The sequence below is a fragment of the Ochotona curzoniae genome, unplaced genomic scaffold (assembly GCF_017591425.1).
Source record: "Ochotona curzoniae isolate NIBS_2020 unplaced genomic scaffold, NIBS_Ocur_1.0 contig_1016, whole genome shotgun sequence".
NCBI lineage: Eukaryota > Metazoa > Chordata > Mammalia > Lagomorpha > Ochotonidae > Ochotona > Ochotona curzoniae.
Genome location: NW_024464921.1, coordinates 39,494 through 60,560, shown reverse-complemented (window position 1 = coordinate 60,560; position 21,067 = coordinate 39,494). Strand labels below are relative to the sequence as shown.

The 21,067-nt window shown below is 43.3% G+C and overlaps 1 long non-coding RNA gene across 1 annotated transcript; it reads left to right on the top strand.

Annotated features, from left to right (window-relative positions):
• Positions 1–10,914: 10,914 nt before the first annotated feature.
• LOC121164313 lies at positions 10,915–20,693 on the top strand. Its single transcript, XR_005885070.1, has 2 exons — positions 10,915–10,969; positions 20,577–20,693. It is a non-coding gene; the product is annotated as an uncharacterized LOC121164313 (long non-coding RNA).
• The last annotated feature ends 374 nt before the right edge of the window (positions 20,694–21,067 follow it).

Here is a 21,067-nt window from a genome sequence, read left to right as displayed (position 1 = left end):
TTTTTTTTTATTAATTACATTGCATTATGTGACACATACCTACCCTCCCCCCATGGTAGATTCCGCCACCTTGTTGCAGTATTCCAGATCAAATTAAGTCAAGAATCTTTCTTTGCATACATACACCAAACATAGTGTCCAGCATCTTATTGTCCAGATAACTTGAAAGGTTTCTTGGGGAGCCCAACTCTAGTCTGAAGGCAGAGCTGGCAGAATATCATCCGATCAATTGAAAGCCCCAGCACAACATCAACAACTCCCTTCCCCTCTCCCATTCTTTCTCCCTCTTCTTCCCCACTTCAATCTCTGGTCCCCTCTTCTCTTACTCGCCAAATTTTTCCTTCTCTGACCTTCCCTTCTGAGAGAGACATTGGACAAAACTATGTCAGAATGTTGGGAATCAATCAAATAGAAAAAACAATTAGGGAAACCTCTGTGCTGAAAAGACTACTGTGACTTGAGTGGGAACAGTGCATGTCTGTGGACCTCTACTTGAGCTACTTCTTTCCTCCCATCTACTCTGTTGAACCTGAAATTTGGTTTGTTGATGTGGGCAGTAAAGTGTCACACCAAATCTGTATATACATATATACCTACACACACACACACATATTATATATATGTTATATATATATATGTGTGTGTGTATATATGTATATACATATATATGCATATATATGTGTATGTATAGGTGTGTATATGTGTATATATATATATATATATATATATATATATATATAACAACCAATGTCCATATGGGATCTTGGCACTAGCAAGGTGAGGATTTAGCCATTGAAGCATTGTACTGGGACTGCCACGCTTTAAGTTATTAAGCCTTTTCAGTGAATGTTGATGTGTTAATTTGTGTCCAAAGCAAATTTTTTCTAAGCTGCTGTTTGGTATATTACTACTTAATTCCTTATGGTATATAAATTGTGATGTGGGACTGATCTCTTCAATCTTACCAGCATTGTGCGGGATCAAACTAGGATTGAGTTGGAACTTACAACTTAATTCTGCTTTTAAATTTCTCTCTCTTTTTTCACAACAGAACTGATTTTCTCACAGCTCTAGAGGCTGGAAATCCACAGTCAGAGTGCTGGAGAAATCTTTGTGATCTCTAAAGCTTAGAGTTACTGACACAGTAAGGGGAGAAGATGTATTGTTGCTTGCTAGTAGAAATTAATCAGGCCTGACGCAGTAGCCTAGTGGCCAAAATCCTCACCTTGCACACACAGGATCCCATATGGGTGCGGATTTGTGTTCCAGTGGCCCTGCTTCCCATGCAGCTCCCTGCTTGTGTCCTATGAAAACAGTGGAGAATGGCCCAGAGTTTAAGACCTGCACCTGTGTAGGAAACCAAGAAGAAACTCCTGGCTGCTGGCTTTGGATCAGCTCAGCTCCAGCCATTGCACCCACTTGGGGAGGGATCCAGTGGATGGAAGATCTTCCTCTTTCCTCTCTGTATATCTGTTTTTCCAATAAAACTAAACCTTAAAGAAAGAAAATTAAAGTTATTCCTCTAAACTTTCTGCATTTCGGTAGCTGAATGGATGAAGTAAGAAACCTAGCAATAGCACTCCTAGGAATATATCCAAAACAGATTTGTTGATTGTTTTTTTGAAAAGCATCTCAGGTTGGCAGAGAGCAGGAGAAAGAATGCAGGCTTGGCCTGCATTGTGCTATCTCTTTTGAACCAACAATGAGTATATAGTGAGAGTGATGCATGGCCATGTGGGCCTGGGATTCGGTGTGGAGGATTGAAGTATGGAGGACGGTGGGTGGAACACATGTTTCAGTTCTTCTTGTTATGCTTTTTCTTCCTGTGTCCTGTGTTGGTGAAGGGAAGGAGACTGCTGCTTTTGGTCCAAGCACATCAGTGCCTGGGCAGAGTCGGGAGATGGTGATGGCATGATGCTTTCGAGACATGTTGTGAGCATGTTGTGAGCGTATTCCTTGAATGTCTTGCTGTTTCTGAGACATTGTGAGATTTAGCCTGTTGTGTTGCTCTTAGTGGCAGTTTGTTATGGCTGTTAATTGCATTTGTGTGTGTTTATACAGATATTCACAGAGATGTACATGTATACATATATATGCAATGACTAGTGCTTTCTTTTTCATTCACTTTCTTTGCTTTTGACATTGAATCATGCTTTCTGAGAGTTATTTCTCCATGTCCTTTCTTCTTTTTCTTCTTTTTTTTTTATTAATTACATTGTATTAAGTGACACAGATTTATAGGCCCTGGGATTTCTGCCACCCCTCCCATAACCCTCCCCCAACCCCCATGGTGGATTCCTCCACCTTGTTGCATTTACCACAGTTCAAATTCAGTTGAGATTCTTTCATTGCAAGCATCTACCAAGCATAAAGTCCAGCATCTTGTTGTCCAGATATGTTCAACGGTTTCTTGGGGAGACCATTTCTGGTTAGAAGGTAGAGCTGGCAGATCATTGCCCTAATCAATTAAAAGCCCCGACATAACATCAGCAATGATTTATAACATTTATGGAATTAATTGACATGGTATTGAGTGACCAACATGTTAAAAAAATGCAAGTTCTTAACCACATACTGAGACTTCTTCATTGACATTTCAATTTTAGTTTGTATATAACCGGCTTCTATACACCTTAAAATAGCTATAGGGTAGACATTCCGCTGTCTCTTGTCTAGTTCCATGTTTGTACTTAGCAGATTATAGTGTTGAAGCATAATTTTGCTGAACTTGGCAGACTTTAGGATAGTCTAAACTGGCTTATGACTCTAACAAGGCATATGTCGACAGTTGAAGTGCAGAACAGTTTTAGGAGAGGTGTGCAGAGAAATCTTCAAAGCCCTAATGAAAAATGACTAATCTTTGTGTCCCACCTAGTGAGGTATAAGTGAATCCATGCTGACCATTTCCTGTCTCGTTCTAAGCTTTCCTTGTTCTCTAAGTGTGCTAGGCTTTTTGTTTGTTTGTCTGTTTGTTTGTATGTTTTGAGGGGTTTCTGGAGTGATCGTGATGGTCATGGCCAGAGAGGGTGGGGAACCAAAGTTGGAACCCAGCTTTTGGTCCTCTCCCTAGTCCGGAAGGAAGTTTACTGCTCTTCTGTACTGCAGACCACACAGGTTTCCTGGCTGTTGTTCCCATGACCTTGGATCCTTTCTTCTTTACAGATTGGCTACACAGTTTAGTTTTAACTCTTTCCTTAAGGAAACATTTGTTTCTAGTAATCAGTTTGCCTTGCTTTTGTAAATTAAAGGGCTATAATGTATGGAAAACCAACATCTGTGTAATAAAAACCTATGTCATGGACTAATAAATCATTCTGATTGGTTCATGGTATACATCATTTATCACTGTGTTGTACATGTATATTGATTCTTGGAGAGTTGTGACAGTTTCTCATCCTCTTTTCTTAAATTCAGAGAATGGACACTGTGCTGACCCTACAGCTATGCAAGCTCCTGCTCAGCATGAATGTGGTGACATTTGGAAGTTGCCTTTGAAGCAAAATGTGAATGTAGAAGCAGAGGTAACTAAACTGAGCTTGGGAAATATTTTAGATAAACTGTTGTGCATGAAAACTTAGATGTGAGATGAAGTTCCATTCTTGCTGTTCATCTAATGCTCTTGTAATGGAAAATAGACTTTGAGAGATGACAACTTGCTTGTGTGTGACCCCTGGGTAGTGTAGGCATAGACATTGGAGAAGACGTGAGTTGAATTCCTGCTCTTGTGGTAGAGGGACCTTGCTATTGGAAAACCTGTGGGGTTCACTGAAGAATGCCTGAAGATGGCCCTGCATGGGGAACTAGTGGCGAAAGTCATTGTCTTCAGCACACTGAGATCCCATATGGGCACCGATTTTGTTTCCCAACTTAGCACTTCCTATCCAGCTCTCTGCTTATGGTGTGGAGAAGCAGTAGAGGATGGCCCAAAGACTTGGGATGGTGCACCCACATGGAGACGTGGAAGTAACTACCTGCTCCTAGCTTTGAATCAGCTCAGCCCATGCCATTGTGGCCATTTGGGGAGTGAACCAGCCATTGAAAGATCTTTTTCTCTCTCTCCTTCTCTATGAAATCTGATTTACCAGTAAGAAAATCTAAGAGATAAAGATTATCATCATATTTACTTTTAGGGCAGAAATACAGAGAAAAAGGTCAGGGAAAAAGAGGAAGAGAGTCTGATCAATCATCTGTCCACTGATTCACTCCCTCAGTGGCTGCAGCTGCCAGGGCCGGGTCAGGCCAAAGCCAGGGTCTAGTGCTTCTTTTGGGAGTCGCACAAGGATGCAGGAGGTACTTGTGCCAGCTTTGGTGAATTCCTAGACACAGTAGCAGGAAAGTGAATCAGAAGTAGGGCAGCTGCTCCATGAACTCTCTGGAATGGCAGTGTCATTGGTGGTCGTTAACACGCTGTGTCACAGTGCCAGCACCAGTGTAATCATCATTTTTTTTTTGCATCACATTCTTCTTGACTGTGAATTTAGGGCTCTAATGTAGGTTGTGTGGTTTTCGTTTTGGTTTGATATTAATAAGGGAAGGACATTTTTAGTGTTTTATAAGCAGAATACAGCTACTTTATTTGGCTTGATTGGAAGGAGAGAAGTAAAATTCTCTGAATTGAGTCTCTCATTTTGTTATTTTAATAAACCTGGAAACTGCAACAGCAACCACTACTAAAAAATTCATACCCTTGTATTTTATCAGTGTGTTAGTCCTTCTCAAAGCTAATCCTAAAACTAATGAGAAATAGGCACTAGGGCCTGGTGCAGTGGCCTGTCAGCAAAATTCCTCAGCCTTGAATGCAGTGTGATCCCTTATGGGCGCAGGTTCTAATCCCAGTGGTGCCTCTTTTCAAGCTCCTTGCCTGTGGCTTAGGAAAGCAGTGGAGGACAGCCCAAAGCCTTAGGAACCTACACCGACATGGTAGACCTGGAGGAATTCCTGGCTTATGATTTGGCTCTCCTGCTGTTGTGGTGCAACCATTGTGGTCTCTTGGGGAGTGAATCATCGGATGGAGGATCTTCTGCTCCCCTCTATCTACATCAGACTTTGCAATAAAAAAAAACAAAAAACAAATATTTTGACCCTGCAGAGTGGTACAGTGTTTCAGCAAAGAGATGTCATTTCTGTCTGAGTCTACTTATGTCACTGATGAAAATAAAATGTCAAAAGCACTTTTGTAAGTGTAAAACTGAGAGGGAATGGGCAGATGGTCTTACAGGTTGGCTAGTTGCTAGGAATTTATGTTAGCTTTCAGTTAATGTTAGGTAGTTTCTGCTCTTTTTGTTATTAATATATTCTTGTTATTTTAAGATACAGTTCCAAAGACTCTGGGATTTCCTTTACTCTTCCTCTAAGCACTCTCCCTCTTTAGTGATTCCTCTGTTGCTTTCTAGTAATATAATACAGTCCTTCAGAATCTGTGAAAAGTGCTTCATTCTGCTGTTTCAGTGTATCCTGGCATTGTAGATATGGACAATGGCAGAGTCCAGCATCCTAGTTCACAATTTCATTGGGAGTCTGTTTGTAATTTGAAGGTAGAGATGCATATTTCATTGTATCTTCCCATGTGGATACGATAGTTCTTATTACAGAGTTACTCTACATCCCCTGAAATGAAAAACCACAAAACAAAATCAACAACAGGAAGAAAAATGGAAATGTAGGAAAACATGGAGTGAAATAACATACTACTGAGTGACTAATGTGCAAGGGGGATGTATAGTAACTGTGTATTGGAGACTGTCCTATCCAGATGTGAGGATCCAATGCAGTATGCATCTCTACTTCCATTCAAAAATGGACTCCCAATGAAGCAGCTTAGTATATCTTGACAATAGGATGCTGGACTCTCTGCCTTTGTCCATGCCCGGAATGATGGTCATATGACTGTGTGTGAAGAAGTATACTATACTAGTGATGTAGGGGAACTAGGTGGGTGGAGAAGAATTGGGAGGGGATAAAGGAAATCCCAGGGCCTAGGAAATGTATCATAAAATGATCATAGTAAAAAGAGGTAGAAAAAAATCTCATTTGGTATGAGCAACAGAGACATATTATATGTTAGGTTCATTTGGGATATTGAAGATGGATTCAGAAGAATACAAAGCTTAGGAAATGAAGTTGTTAGTACACCTATGCTTTACTAGTTTAGAATAAATGTGTTAAACTTCACTGCAATTTATTATTGCTATATATACATGATATATAAACTTTCACATAACATATATCTCCCCTTGACGTTGAATTTCATCCATGTTGTAAGGCCTACATAAAAATATTTCAGGACTGGTTTTGTAACAACCATAAATGTGTAGTGCACTTCATCAATATTAGCTGAGTTTTAGCAGATTATTGTTCTTTTTTTCTTTGAAAGATTGTTGTTGTTACAAAGACAGATAGAGAGAGAGAAAGAGATACAGAGAGAGAAAACTGTTCTGTCTGCTGGTTCACTCCCCAAGTGACAACAAAGGCCAGAGTTGAGCCGATCTGAAACCAGAGGTCAGGAGCTTGTTGTGGGTCTATCACACAGCTGCAGGGTCCCAAGGCTTTGGGCTGTCCTTGCCTGCATTCCCAGAGCTGAAGCAAGAAGTTGGATGGGAAGTAGAGCAGCCAGGATATGAATATAGGATCCCGGTAAGGTTTTAGCTAGTACACTATTGCCCCCGGCCCTACTGTACCCTTTTTTTTAACAGGAGTGGAACAATAATGTTGGTATGACAATGACAAGAAAAAAACCTCAGTGGTAGCTTTGAGAAATCTAATTTTAATTCTAAGATTCTGATATAGCAAGAGGTTAATTATAAATTATCTATGTGTGTATGTGTAAATGTGTGTATGTGTGTGTATGTGTAAAAGCTGCTTTACAAGGATTCCTGTACAAGGATCAAATCTGAGATATTTTGCTCTGTGTGAGTACCTTTTTCAGTTTTGGAATAAGTAGGTCCAGTACAGTGGCATAGCACATTAATTATCTGCCTGTGGTTCTGGCATTCCATGTGGGTGCTGGTTTGGGTCCAAGCTGTGCCATTTCTAATCCAGCTCCCAGTTGATGGCCTTGGACACAAACAGGGGATGGTGGATGGACTTTTTCCTTCCATTTTCCCTTCCCTGAGCACATATGAAAAACTGGATACAATTGCACAGCGTTGTGGTGTGAGAATGATTGGTCACTAAAGAAATCAAGTGTACCATGCTCAAAAGCAAGATTTTTGGCTATATATTATATAGCAGAACATTTTGTGATAGCATTATTGTGAATTTTTGAGAATTGAGTAGCAGCAATTGTACTACAGTTATTTTGTTTAACAGAATCTCTAAGTAGAATATCATCTGAGCCTTTTTTGAGGCCACAATAAGAGCCTATTGAAAAGTCTGGAGAATGTTGTAGCTGTTCATCAAATGTTAATTCTGTAATTTGATGTGCAAGTCCTCTGGCCCATCAGGGAAGGCTCTGTGGCCTGTGGTAATCGTAAGTGAGCTTCCTCCAAGGAGAGTGAACAGTTTCCGAATTTGGCTGTGGGGAGCATAGGCAGTAGAGTAGTGGGCACTCCAGGGATGGCAGCTGTGTGTCTGAATATTGCCATCAAGTAGGCAGAAGGAATCAAAGTATAATTAGATTAGTGTCTCCTTTTATTTTGTTGTGTTGTTTTGGTTTTGTTTTTCAATTGAGAGGCAGATAGCTCTCTCCTCTACCAGTCCACTCCCCAAATGCCTGTGAGGCTGAAGCTGGGCTAGGTTGAAGTCGGGAACCAGGAGGTAATGCAGCTCTTCCCCCAAGGAAGCAGGAGACCAAGCAGAACCTTAGCTTGTGCTTGGGTTAGGGTCTGCATGATCGGGAATGTGTGATTGGGAACCCAAGCTGGGAGTCAGAAATTCCAGGCTCTCCTAAGTGGGATGTGTGTGCATTCTAACCTGCCTCTGTGAAGTGCTAAGTTGCATGCACACTGGGTTTATCCATTTTCCCAATTTTTAGGTGAAAATAGAGAATTAGAACATGGTGAGGGGAATCTTCAAATAATTTTTTTTTGTTTGTTTGTGTTTTGCTTTAACCACAGAAGATGAAGACCAGCTACAGTGTTCTGTATTAGCCGATCTGTAAATGTCCGAGCCACTGTCTGCAGAAGTAATTCTCTTGAAGATGAAGAAGGCAATACTAACTCTGAACACAAATGCCCTAACATCCTCAATCAAAAGACATGGATTAGCAGAATGGGTAAAAAAGCAGTGCCCATCTCTCTGTTTGCCTATTGGAGACAAAGCTAATCAACAAATATATGAAAGCTGAGTGTGAAAGGCTGGAAAAGCACATTTCATGCCAAAGGAAAAGAAGAAGGCCCAGTGTAGCCATTCAACTCTCAGAGGAGATAGACTTCATTGTGAAAAACATTCAAAGAGGTAAAGGGACACTGCATCATGACAAAGGGAGTCATCCACCAACAAGAAATAACAATGGTAAATGTATACACACCAAATGCAAGAGGACAGACCTAAGCATGAAGATAGATGATAGAACAATAATGGTGGGGGGAATCTCAGGACCCCATTAACTTCAATGCACAGATTCAATGGACAGATTCTCAACAAAGAAACAACAGATCTCACAGAGAACAAATGGACTTCCTTCCATCCCATAGACACAGAATATGCATGTTTTAGCTTTACATGAAGCCTTCTCCATGATCGACCATGTTATATGTCACGAAACATGCATCACCAACTTGAAAAACTTCAAATCATACCATGCATCTTCTCAGAGACTACAGAGTGAAACTAGAGATCGACAAATCCAAATAGCCCAGCAAATCTGTAAACTCTCGGAAGATAAAGAAAATGGTATTGTGAAAAGGCAGTAGGTGAGACAACAAATTAAAGACGAAATTTAAAAATGTCTTGAAGCACATGAAAGCTCAGACACAACCTACCAAAACCTGTGGGACACTGCCAAGGCAGTTTCAAGAGGTAAATTTATGGCAGTTGGTGCCTACACTGGTAGAAAAGAAAGATTTCCGACAAATGCGCTAAGTATACACCTGAACGAGATGGAAAACAACAGCAAAGCAACAGCAAAAAGGCAAGAATCAAAATGAGAAGGAATAAATCAAAAGAGAGTAAGAGAGCAACAGACAAAATCAGTGAGTCAAAGAGTTGGTTCTTTGAGAAAATAAACAGAATAGACATCCCACTGATCCAAGTGACCAAAAAACAAACAAAAAAACCCTGAGGGGGTAAAAAATTAGTATGATCACATATAAAAACTGGAACATGACAGCAGATACTTTAGCCACATGCAGAATAATCAAATTACTACAAACAACTATATGCCATCACATCAGAAGGATTCCTGGAAATGGATAGATTCCTGGACTTGTAGCGTCTGCCAAAACTAAGTCATGACGCAACAGAAAAATCTAAATAAACCTACAATCAAGGCAGAGATTGAATCAGTCATTAGGGCCTGCCAAGAAAGAAAAAGGCCAGGTTCAGACAGATTCATTTGCTCTTTCTTAATTTTTTAAGATTGATTGATTTTTATTTCAAAGATATATGAGGGGAAACAAAGAGGAAGATGTTCCATCCTCTGATGTACTCCCCAGGCAGCCACATTGGCTGGAGCTGTGCCAGTCTGAAACCAGGATCTTAGAGCATCATCTGTGACTCGCATGAGGGTATGGGGTTCTAAGGGTTTGGGATGTCCTTGATTGCTCCCCGAGGCCATAAGCATTGAACTTGATGCTAAACGGGGCCACCAGGATTACACCCAGTGCCTAAGTGAGACTGGCTCTTGTTTCCATTGGTAGTTTTTTAGTTTCAAATCCAGTTATTTTTGCTGTGAATTTTTACCTTTTTGTACTTTCTGTTCATTTGTGTGTTTTTCAAGAAGTCCCTGTGACTCATTAACTGATCATTGATATGAGACATTTTGATTGTAAGGACCTGGTGTTGTAATTGTCCTTTACAACACTAGTTTTGCTACATGTCATGGGCATTGATGTTCTTGTTTTTGTGGTCATTCTTGTTTATGTGGTTATTTCTTCAGCAATACTTGGGTCATGCATTAGCATCAGTTTCTACAACAAGGTTTTTGATTTTTGTTTCCATCGCTTTAGCAACACATTGGTCATTCTGTAAGCGTGTTGTTTAAATTCGTGTTTGTGTAAATTCCTTTTTTCACCCCACTGTAGAATTTTTTCTCTGTCTCTGTGCTTAAAGGGGTGTATGATAGACTTGTAGCAGCGACTGGCAAGTCCCGATGTGGAGACCTAGGGCAGGATGTATCTCTGTATCGAGACCAAAGATGGAGTTCCATTGAAACTGTTGAATATATCCCGACAGTAGGATGCTGGACTCTGTGATACTGTCCATGCCTACAGTGTCTGGAAACACTTCAGTAGCATAATGATGGACTTAGGACTGTTGATGAAAGACTACCCCTTGCATTAGTAGAAGGGGAATGAGTAGCCGGGGGGATGGTTTGAAAGAGGGGATGGCAAATCCCAGAGCCTGTGGAACTGTGTCATCAAATAAGGCATGAGAATCACCTCTAGCAGTGTTTTCAAACTCTCAGAAATCACCCGGTAAAGTCACTGGGAATTCTGGTTCAGTTGAAATGGGATAGAAGCTGAGGTTCTCAGTGTTTACTAGCCCCAAAAGGAAGGGGTGTTATTCCACAAACTGCAGTTTTGAGTATCAAGAAGCTACATCTGAAGGATTTTCTTTTCTCTCTCTCTCTTTTTTTTTTTGTTGATTACATTGCATTATGTGACACAGTGTTATAGGCATTGGGTTTCCCCGCTCCCCCCCTTAACCTCCTCCCCCCCCCCCATGGTGGATTCCTCCACCTTGTTGCATTACCACAGTTCAAATTCAGTTGAAATTCTTTCATTGCAAGCATCTGCCAAGCATAGAGTCCAGCATCTTTTTGTCCAGATAAGTTCAGCGGTTTCTTGGGGAGACCATCTCTGGTTTGAAGGTAGAGCTGGCACAGTATTATCCCGATCAATTAAAAGCCCGACATTACATCAGTAACAATTTGTAACGTTATGGAGTTAGTTGACATGGTATTGAGTAACCAATGTGTTAAAAGAGAGAAAAAAACAGAATGCGAGTTCTGAACCACATCCTGTGATTTCTACATTGACATTTCAATTATTAGTTTATATACAACCGGGTTCTATACACCTTAAAATGGCTATAGATTACTATTCAGCTGTCTCATGTCTATTTTCATTTTAGTATTTCGTAATTTATAGCATTAGAGCATGAATTTGCTAAACCTGGGTGTTTTTCAGGTAGTCTAACTCTAACAACACATATGTCAACAGTTTAGGTGAACAGTTTTAGGAGGGGTGTGCAGAGAAATCCCCACTACAGTTTTGTTTCCTGTGTGGTTCTAAGCTTTCCTTGCTGTTCTCTATCTATTCTAGTTTTTTGTTTATTTGTTTATATGTTTGTTTTGAGGGGTTTCTGGAGTGATCCTGATGGTCATTATGAGAGAGTGTGTGGACCCAAACTCGGAACCAGGCAAGGACCTGAGAAAGCTCCTCTTCCTAGTCCTGAAGGAAGTTTACTGTTCTGTTTCTGTAGACCGCTCAGGGCTCCTGGTTGTCTTTCCAATAAGCTTGGATCCTGCAAGGCAGGATTTGGCCTCTTCCATCCCACTTGGGAGATCCAAATGGGGGTGGGTGACCTCAGAGTTCTCAGCCTCCAAAGGCACTCCAATTCCCCGTGGTATCCTTGGCGATTGGGAAGAGGCTAAGTCGGAAGGAATTTTACTTCTAGAACTCTTGTTATTATGTTGCATAGAGATAGAGGGTGCACATTTTTGAAGGAGCCTGCTAATGATCTGAAGTGATTCTTTGATGACTTGCCTTGCAAAATCCTGGCTATCATGTGTAAAGTTCCCTTTAATTGTGTGCGGTGGCAGGATGCTTTCTTGTTTGTGATCTTCTTGATGATGACAACCACCCTTCCACCTCTGCATGTTTTTATTTAGTTCCATTTGACTCTTAGGATTATCAGTTGACCATTTGAGGAAGAATCTGTTCAGAAACATGCTTAAACTCAAAAACACAGTGATTCCCAAACACGAGGCTTTAGCAGATACTGTGCTTCCTGAATGTTGAAATTAGCTTTCAAGACTTTAGTTACCTGTTTCACTTGTGCTTTAAAAATGTTCTAAATTTGCAAAAATATCAGAATGATCACTGAATTACATTAAGGTTGTGAGTTTTGTCATGTTTGTCATTGAATGGTTTTTGAAAAGTTCCATAAGTATTCCAGAAATACAAATTGTGGCAAGATTTATTTCCTTGAGATTCAATTTTTAAAACTTTCAATTTTGAAATTCATTGTGATAAGACCTGTCTAATTAAAATCATTAGCTGGACAAGATACTTTCTTTCAACTGATAATAAATTCCCCAAGTCCATGTGCATCCAGAGCTCTTATTAAGAACTTTATCGGGCCTGGTGCGGTGGCGCAAGTGGTTAAAGGTCCTCGCCTTGCACGCCCGGGATCTCATATGGGCGCCAGTTCTAATCCCGGCAGACGTGCTTTCCTTCCAGCTCCCTGCCTGTGGCCTGGGAAAGCAGTCCAGGATGGCCCAAAGCTGTGGGAACCTGCACCCGCGTGGGAGACCCGGAAGAGGCCCCTGGCTTCGGATTGGCATAGTATCAGCCCGTTGCGCTCACTTGGGGAGTGAATCATCGGACAGAAGATCTTCCTCTCTGTGTCTCCTCTCTGTATATCCGCTTTTCCAATGAAAAAATAATAAAAATAAATCTTTTAAAAAAAAGAACTTTATCTCCAGGTTTGAAGAAGCTGCAAGCCCAGTTGTCTGTGCTTACTGAAAAACAGCAGCAGAGGATACTGTGAGTTTGATTCCAAAGTGCAGTGGGCTCTGAATATTATAATATTCAGGAAAGTGTGTGGTAATAAACTGCTTGCTTAGATCACACAGGTATTTGATTCCCAAGCTGAAAAATAACTGCACACTATTATTGATTTCTTACAATAAAAGTTTCTGGTTTCTTATTTTAAAAATTTGTTGTTAATATCCTGTGAGTTTTGTTTGATATTGCCTTATATTATTGAAGCCTTTTTGTCATGTGCATGCATGATATCCTAAAAAGTGATTCTATACTGAAATTAAGTATCTTGTCCAAAACTACTCATTTGAAGTGGGATCATATTACACATTTGTGCTGTCTGATGTCAGACCATTGTAGAAGTATACCTATAGTATGTGTCAGTGCATGTATCTTGAATTGATTCAGTTGTTGTAGAATATTCTTCATGTTAAAAAATGAGTATGGGGTGAGTCTTTATATGTCAAAATTGATTGATTGATTGATTGATTCATGGATGTAATTATTTTCAAGGTAGAGACAGAATGAAAGATCACAGACCAGGCTGTGATTTGCTGTCCACTGCTTCACTGCTCAAGTGGCCAGTGGGGGATGGGCGAGACCAAAGGCTGGAACTCTAGCCAAGTCTCCCTCTGTTTCCTAAGCACATTAGCAGGGACCTGAATGTGCAGTGAAGAAACCAGGACTCCAGCAGGGAACCTATAGGATGCCTGCACAGCAGGGAGCAGCTTAACTGCAAGCAGCCTCTGTTCCCTTCCTCACTCAAGTGGCAGGTGGCTGGGATGGTGTGTAAGTATGGGCATGCAGGGGAGGGGGACTGCATTTAAATGTAGCTAGGCTTGTGTGAATTTCAAATGAAATGCTTGATTAGATTCCCAATTTTATTATAGAACATGTTTGTGTTAAAATAGGAGCTACACATTATTTGCTTAAAGTGAAGCACTCCTGAGGTTTAGAGTACTTGGATGTCCTTTTCAGGCTCAGTGCCAGTGCCCTTTAATGTAAAGCATTAGGCATTAAACAAGTGTATAGTTCTAAATGTTTTGACTATTATTCCATGGCTGGAACCTTCATTATTTTTAAGTAGTTTCTTTTTAAAAGATTTATTTATTTATTGGAAAAGAATTACAGGGAATAGGAGAGACACAGAGAGGGAGATCTTCTATCCACTTCCTTCCCCAAATGGCTGCAATGCCTGGAACTAAGCCAATCCAGTGCAGGAGCCAGGAGGTGCTTCCAAGTCTCCCACATGGGTAGAGGGTCTCAAGGAGTTGGGCCATCCTCTGTTGCTTTCACAGGTCACAAACAGGGAGCTGAATGGGAAGTGGAGCAGCCAGGATATTGCTTGAGTAATTTGGAAATACTGACAGCTGTGTGTGTGAGCATTAGTATGAGATACAATATTTCAGCCCTCCAGCAAACTTGCCGCTCTGTTTGAGGCTGCTGCCAAGTAGTTCAATGTGCTTTGTACCTTTTAGGGGAATATTGTGGACGGCAGGAAGCAGCTTATTTTGGATAGTCAGCATCATGTTATTCTTTCTGGTCTAGGAAGAAAAGCCTTTCCAAAACTCCAGAAACAGGTAAGATCGTGGATTGCTTTGGGACTGCCGATATTTGTGTCTTTGTAAAGGTATAGTTGGTTCAGGTGTTTATTTTGGGATTTAGGTGAAGGACTTTGACAAAAAGACCAGTTGATATAGAAATTTTTTTTTTTAATTTTAAAAGATGTCAGCATTTTTGTTCAGACTTCCAGGATCTTTGAGTTTCTGTCTACTAAATCTAGAATTCCTAGCTGTGGAAAGAATTCCTATGCTTAGTGGAAAGAGAAACATTCAGTGTATTTTCTATTTTTTTTCTCTTATTTTTGACAATTGTTACATAGTGAATTAGGGCACAAACATTCAAGTATATCTTCTTATTTACTGTAAGAGTACCACATCATGATAGAATTGCGGGTGGCACATGGCAAACACTAAGGGATGCTCCCTGGAGTTGTATGGCAGCTGGTGATAGCTTTGACTGTGCAGCCTTATTTTTCCTAAATTCTGTATTAAGCTTTCTTTCTTAATGATGCTGTTTAGAAGGCAGATTTATAGAGAGAAAAGGAGAGAGAGATGCTTTAGATTCTGTTCCATTCCTCAAATGAGCAGCATTTCCCTAAATCTCCAGGCAAAAGCCAGGAGTCCAGAATTCCTTCTGGGTCCTACATGTGGGTTTCAGGTCCGTGATTGCTTTGGCCATATTCCCCCTCATTCCTAGGTACATTAGCAGTGAGCTGGACCAAAAATGGATCAGCTAAGACTCCAACCAGTGCTCACATGGGATGCCAGCCTCACAGGGAGTGATTGAACCTGCTGAGCACTACAGCACTACAGCAGCTCCAGTGCTGTAGATCACAGGTGGAAACCATCTTTAGTGCAGAAGAGACAACTTGAGTAGAAGTACTTACACCTGTCACTGAGTGCCTAACTAAAACAATGGCAGCCACCCCCACCTCCCACTGCTCCCCATTTCCTAACTGGTTAAGAGAGCACCAGTGGGGAACATTGTCCCTGTATGTTCCCACTCATCAAGGAGCAGATACGGAAGGCTTAAAACCACAAGACCCTTCCAAAGACCCCTTGGTGTCTCTTTCTCTCTCTTTCCTTTCAAGAGGCAACCGTCCTGCTTTGTCCTGCAGAGCTGCTTTCCCCTTGCCTCTGCCTTCCCTGTCACCTGGTCCCTTTGCAGAGCCCTAACCAACAGTGCCCATCAAGAATGGAAGTAAGGCAAAGGTGCTTTCAGACTAAAGCAGAGTTCATTTCTATGTGTCCTTAGAATAATGGCAGCTGCTCAGTTTTTCCATTCATTCTGCATGGAAGTATTCAAGTCAACACAGAATGACAACAAGTCTCAATAAGAACAAATGGAACAACACCTGACCTATGCATTGCCCATAACTAGGAGAAGAATGTCAGATTTTCCCTAAGTGGAAACCTTGTTGAAGCAGGCCTTCTGAACTTTTTTTCAGTAGAGATTGAAGAGGCAAAAACAATGTATACAAAGGGTCTTAGAGAAGAAGAAAACCCTGAAAAGTTGTGGCAGGCCTGAGCAGTGTGAGAAGGGCAAGGACAGCGTCCATCTTGCCTCTAAGGTAGTGCCTCCTGTCAGGAATCACCTTTCAGATCTGCTCTGTAGCTGGATTGTGGTTATGTTGGCCCTGCGCAGCCCAAGCATGTCACATCCTAGGTCATCCATGCCACATATGCAACAAGGGATGCACTAATATTGGGATGGTAGAAGGAAGTAGGTGTTTATTTAGAAGCACAGAACCTGACAGCTGTCCTGTCACTGATTTCTGCATGGTGAAGGGGTTAAAGGTTAGGGATGTTACTGATTGAAGCTGGGCTATGGAGGTGTGTTCCTCTCCTGTGCAGGTCTCTGTGCTGGTGACTCTCTTGTTTGGCCAGTGGTATCAAGTGATTTTGAGAACTCTGTTGATTTCCAAGTGGGCTGCAGTCTGGAGCATAATGTGCAGATGGTAGTCACTTTTTTTTTTGCTTTTGCCTGGAGTTTCTGAAAACCTCTCTCAAAACAAGCCTGAGCACTGGGATGTTTCTATGGAGTAGACAAATCTACTTTAGAACGGGCTGGGCCTAGTGCACGATGTTTGTAGGGTTGCAGGGGTCTGAGAGATGGCCCAGGTGTGGACATGTGGGTACATGAGTGTTCCCGTCCAGGATTGGTGGTCTGGAAGTGCAGAGTGTATATCAGACCTGGGCCTCCTCAGAGGTCCGGCCAAGCACAATTGATCCTTCTACAACTCACAACTTTTCTACATCTTTCTGTCCTTGAGGAACATAGCATTTGAGCCATTGGTTGCTCTTTCTGGTACACATGAATGTTTTTTAGAAGAGATTGATTTGAGGAGCCAGAAGTCTGCTTGGCTTGCAGACCAAGCCTCCCATGGGCGATGGTTCCTGAGTGGCAGCAGCTCCAGTTAGAAACTAGCTGTCTGGTGTTGTGCTGGAGAAAGCCTCAGAGTGTGGTTCCAGTCCTTGCACACCTGCACATGTGCAGAGAACTCGAAGGAACCTCCAGTCCCCTGGCTTCAGAGTTTCCCAGATCTGGCTGCTGTGGCCATTTGGGGAGTGATCCAACAGGTGATGGAAGATCTTTGTCTCCTTTACTCTCTCCATGAACCTGCCTTTCAAGTATAAACACACAAAAGCAAAACCAACAAAATGTAGATCTTGGTCATGAGAAAATGATCCTTCTAGGAATGGCAGAATGACAGGGAGTGAAAGAGAGACAGAGATGTAGCATGTGCTGGGTCAGTCTTGAAATGGCAGGCAGGGCAGGGGCTGTGCTGAGCCAGAGTGAAGCCAGGGCTCAGGAGGTTTTTTAAGGTTTCCCATGTGTTGAGCCAAGTGGCCAGGGACCTAGTTGATTTTTTTTTTTTCTACTTGCCCATACCAAGGAGCAGGATACAAGCGGTGCAGTTGGGACTAGACTCAGTGCCCATGCATGAGGCTGGCATCAAGGAAGGTGTCTGCATGATGCATGGTGACACCGTGCTGGTCCCCAGGAAGTCCTACTGTCTGTCCTCCCCTCTCCCCCTCTCCCCTTCCCATGCCACACCCACCCTCAAGCAGAAATTGGTTGTTGAACGGTTCTACAGATACTCCTCCCAGCAGTTTCGGGATGTAAGAAACTTTATTAGGGCTCCATCTAGTGTTGTGGAGCTGGAGAGGTGGGGCCTGGCCTTCTCAGGTGCTGTCAGAGCCCTCCATGTCACTGGTGAGGTGAGCCAGTGGGAGATGGCTCCAAGAAGCCCTGTATCTTAGGCATGACTGGGAAGGCCCCACTGGTCCAGGTGTCTGCTGCCGTGGAATGCAGCTGCTCTAGGGCCTGTGATGGTGGCAGCCTGCACGGCCTTCTGGCCCTGCACCATGTCGATCTGCCCATTTTTGCCATCTCCTTGGTCGGACAGGTACTTCTTGGGCTTCTTGTCCTCCTTTATGGAGGTCTCAGGCTCGGGCATGGGCTCCGGCTTGGGCTCTGGCTCAGGCTCATGGTTGGCAGGCAGTTGCTGCTGAGAATTGTCAGCATAAGCTTTGGCCTGGCCTCTCAGGGTGTTGGTTTCAGTAACCAGGGCCGACTGTGTCATCATGGGCTGCTTCCCGCAATGTGTCAGTGTCCCCAGGTCAGTGGCCTTGGTGGCGCTGCTCAGGGCTCTGCATCCTGCTGCTGCTCCTGCTCCGGCTCCTCCGGCTCCTCCGGCTCCTCCTGCTCCTTTTCCTGTTGCTCCTGCTCCTCCAGCTCCGGCTTGAACTGCCGCCAGTGCTTGTGCTTCAGGCAGGCCTTGAGGCAGGTGAGACTCTTGGGACTGTGGAAGATGGTGGTGGTCCCCGTGGTGCTGGTGGTTGAACATGTCTTGTAAGGTCTGCAGTGTGCTCTGCAGGGCCCGTTCCTGCAGGTGTTTCTGGTGCAGGGCCAGCAGCACTGTGTCTTTCTCCTGCTGGAGCACGAGGATCTGCTTCAGGATGGCCTCTGTGGCACTGAAGAGCTGCTGGCATCGGTCTTCTTTTTCTTGGAGCAGCCACTCACGAGTGTGCAGCTCCTCCCTGAGTGCACAGGCAGCCAATGGGTCCTCTTGGATTGACGTGGGCCTCTCCGTGTTAGAGTCTTGGAGTGCCTCCTTCGTTTCCCAAACTGTATCAGGTCTTGTCTTGTGTTCTTGTATGCGTTGCTGAATCTCCATCTGCAGTGTGGACACGGCCTCTTCTAACTGGGTCACAGATTGCTTTAAGATTCTGTTCTCCTCCTCCTTCTGGACAAGGGTGCCCTGGAGCGTGCACAACTGCTGAGTTTTGTGTCTGAGCACCAGCCCTTTCCCTCGCACGAGCTTCTCTAGCTCCTGTTGTTTCTTCCTCATTTCCTCGAGTGCTGAAGACTCTGGGTCGTGTTGTGTCTCCAGTGACATGGTGTCAGTGGTGGGGCACGAGAGTGTGCTCAGGGTTTGCCGTAAAGTGTTATTTTCCTTCTCTTTGTCCTCGAGGCTCTTGTGGAGAGATCGTAGCTGCTTGTTTTTGGCCTGCATGAACAGGTCTTTTCCTTTGAGTAACTTTTGCAAGAAATGTTGTTTGTTTTCGAGTTGCTTGATCTGCAGAGACATTTGGTGTTGCTGCATCTCGAGTGTGGTGGTGGTGTTCTTGGAAGAAGGCATTGTGTGTGTTTGTTCCAGGAGGAGCGTGGCTGTGGCTTGTATTGGTGCGAGTGATGCTTTGAGTTTGTGGCTGGTCCCTTGGAGGAGTTGAGAAGACTCGCTTGATGTCCCAGGTTGCGTGAGCTCTGGAGACTCTTGTGTGAATGGTGTCCTGTGGGAGGCGTGCAGGGAAGCTTGGAGGTGTCTTAGGAGATCTTCTTTGGTGGGAGAAAAGTTGCCAAGAGTCTGCGGGACTTGGCGGGATTGATCCTGAATCTCTGTGGCTCTGACGTTGTTGTTGTGGAGATTGTGTGCCAAGTGAGTGTGACTCAGTGTGTCCTGGCCGACGTGGTGTGTGGTGTCAAGAAGCCTCCGGAAGTTGGCGAGGTTGGCCATGGATTGTTCGAGCGTCTCGTTTACCTGCTGGATCTCTGCGAGCTGGTTCTGCAGAGCGTGCACCTCCTTCTTTTTGTCTGTGAGAAAAAGCTCCCTGCCCTTGGCTAGCTTGTGTAAGAGCTGTTCCTTCTTCTGGAGCCGTTTTATCTCAAGGGCCACTTGCCGGTTTTGTGTATCCACGTGTGTGGCTTCTCTCACGACCTGACATATTGTGTGGATGCTTTCCCGGAGGAGCCTGATTGTTTCATCTTTGGTGGCTAGTGATGTCTTGAGTTTTTGATTCTCCTGCAGGAGCCACTGAGGAGGCTCACAGCAGGCCAGAGGGTTAGTTTCTTGAGGAAACATTGGCTTGTTGGAGGCTTCTGGTAGAGGCTTGGGCGTTCTGAGGAGATGCTCTCCGGTGGGAAAGTGTCCAAGAGTTTGCAGGTGCTGGGCATCTTCCTTTCTCAGCTTTCCCGCTTCTGTTTTGTGCTCTGCGTGGTGATGGGTGCAGTTGGTGCTGAAGAGTTCTGATTCGATTGTGAATTGATCCAGTGTTTGGGGTAAGGTGTGTTGAGTGGGGCTGTGCTGGTTGTTTTGCAGCTCCCATGCCTGATAGCATGCTTCCACGTCTGTGGAGACACTTGTCAGCATATGCTCTTCACATCCTTGCAGGTCCTTCCCCCATACACCTTTAACAAGTCTATGTGTGAAATAGCTGCTGATGTCCTTTGCCTGTCTCAGGTAGTGGCCTAGCCTGGTGCCTAGGCCACGGATCCCTGAGAACATACCTGTGGGTCGCTGAACTGGACTGGAGCGCTCAGAGAGCATCCAGCTCAGTTGGACAGTCCCACAAAATGTCACGGGAGCAGTGCATGCTGGGTCTTATATAGGCAGCTCACAATGGGCGTTGGTTAGCAACAAGCTGTTGCCTAGCGATGCACGGAACTCAGGCATGGGCCACGGCCCTCCCCCTCCAAGACCATTAGCTCTTTGGCCCTCTTCATAGACCTCATCAGGCCCTGAAAGCCCCCAAATGAACTGTCCCTCCCCTAGAGTGTGTGAGCATTTATAGGTATGAATAACACAGGGCCTATGCTTCCAGTGCTCCCCCTACACTTTCTTGGGGAGACCTTTTTGTTCTGAAGGTGGAGCCAGCAGAATATCATTCCAACAATTAAAAGCCCTGATGTAACATTAGCAACAATTTTTAACATTATGGAATTAATTGACATGGTATTGAGTAACTGGTATGTTAAAAAAGATGCAAGTTCTTAACCACATCCTGTGACTTCTGCATTGATGTTTCAATTTTAGTTATATACAACTGGATTCTATACAGGTTAAAATGGCTATAGATTACTATTTAGCTGTGTCGTGTCTATTCTCATTTTAGTATTTAGCAGTTTAGAGCATTGGAACATGATTTTGCAGAACCTGGCTGTTTTTCAGGTAGTCTAAACTGGTTTATTACTCTGACATGTGTCAAAAGTTTAGGTGCAGAACAGTTTTAGGAGGGGTGTGCAGAGAAATCTTCAGTCCCCAGTGAGGAACAACTAATCTTTGTGTCCCTCCTAGAGAGGTATAAGTGAATCCACACTGACCATTTCCTTTCTGATTTTCACCTTTCCTTGCTGTT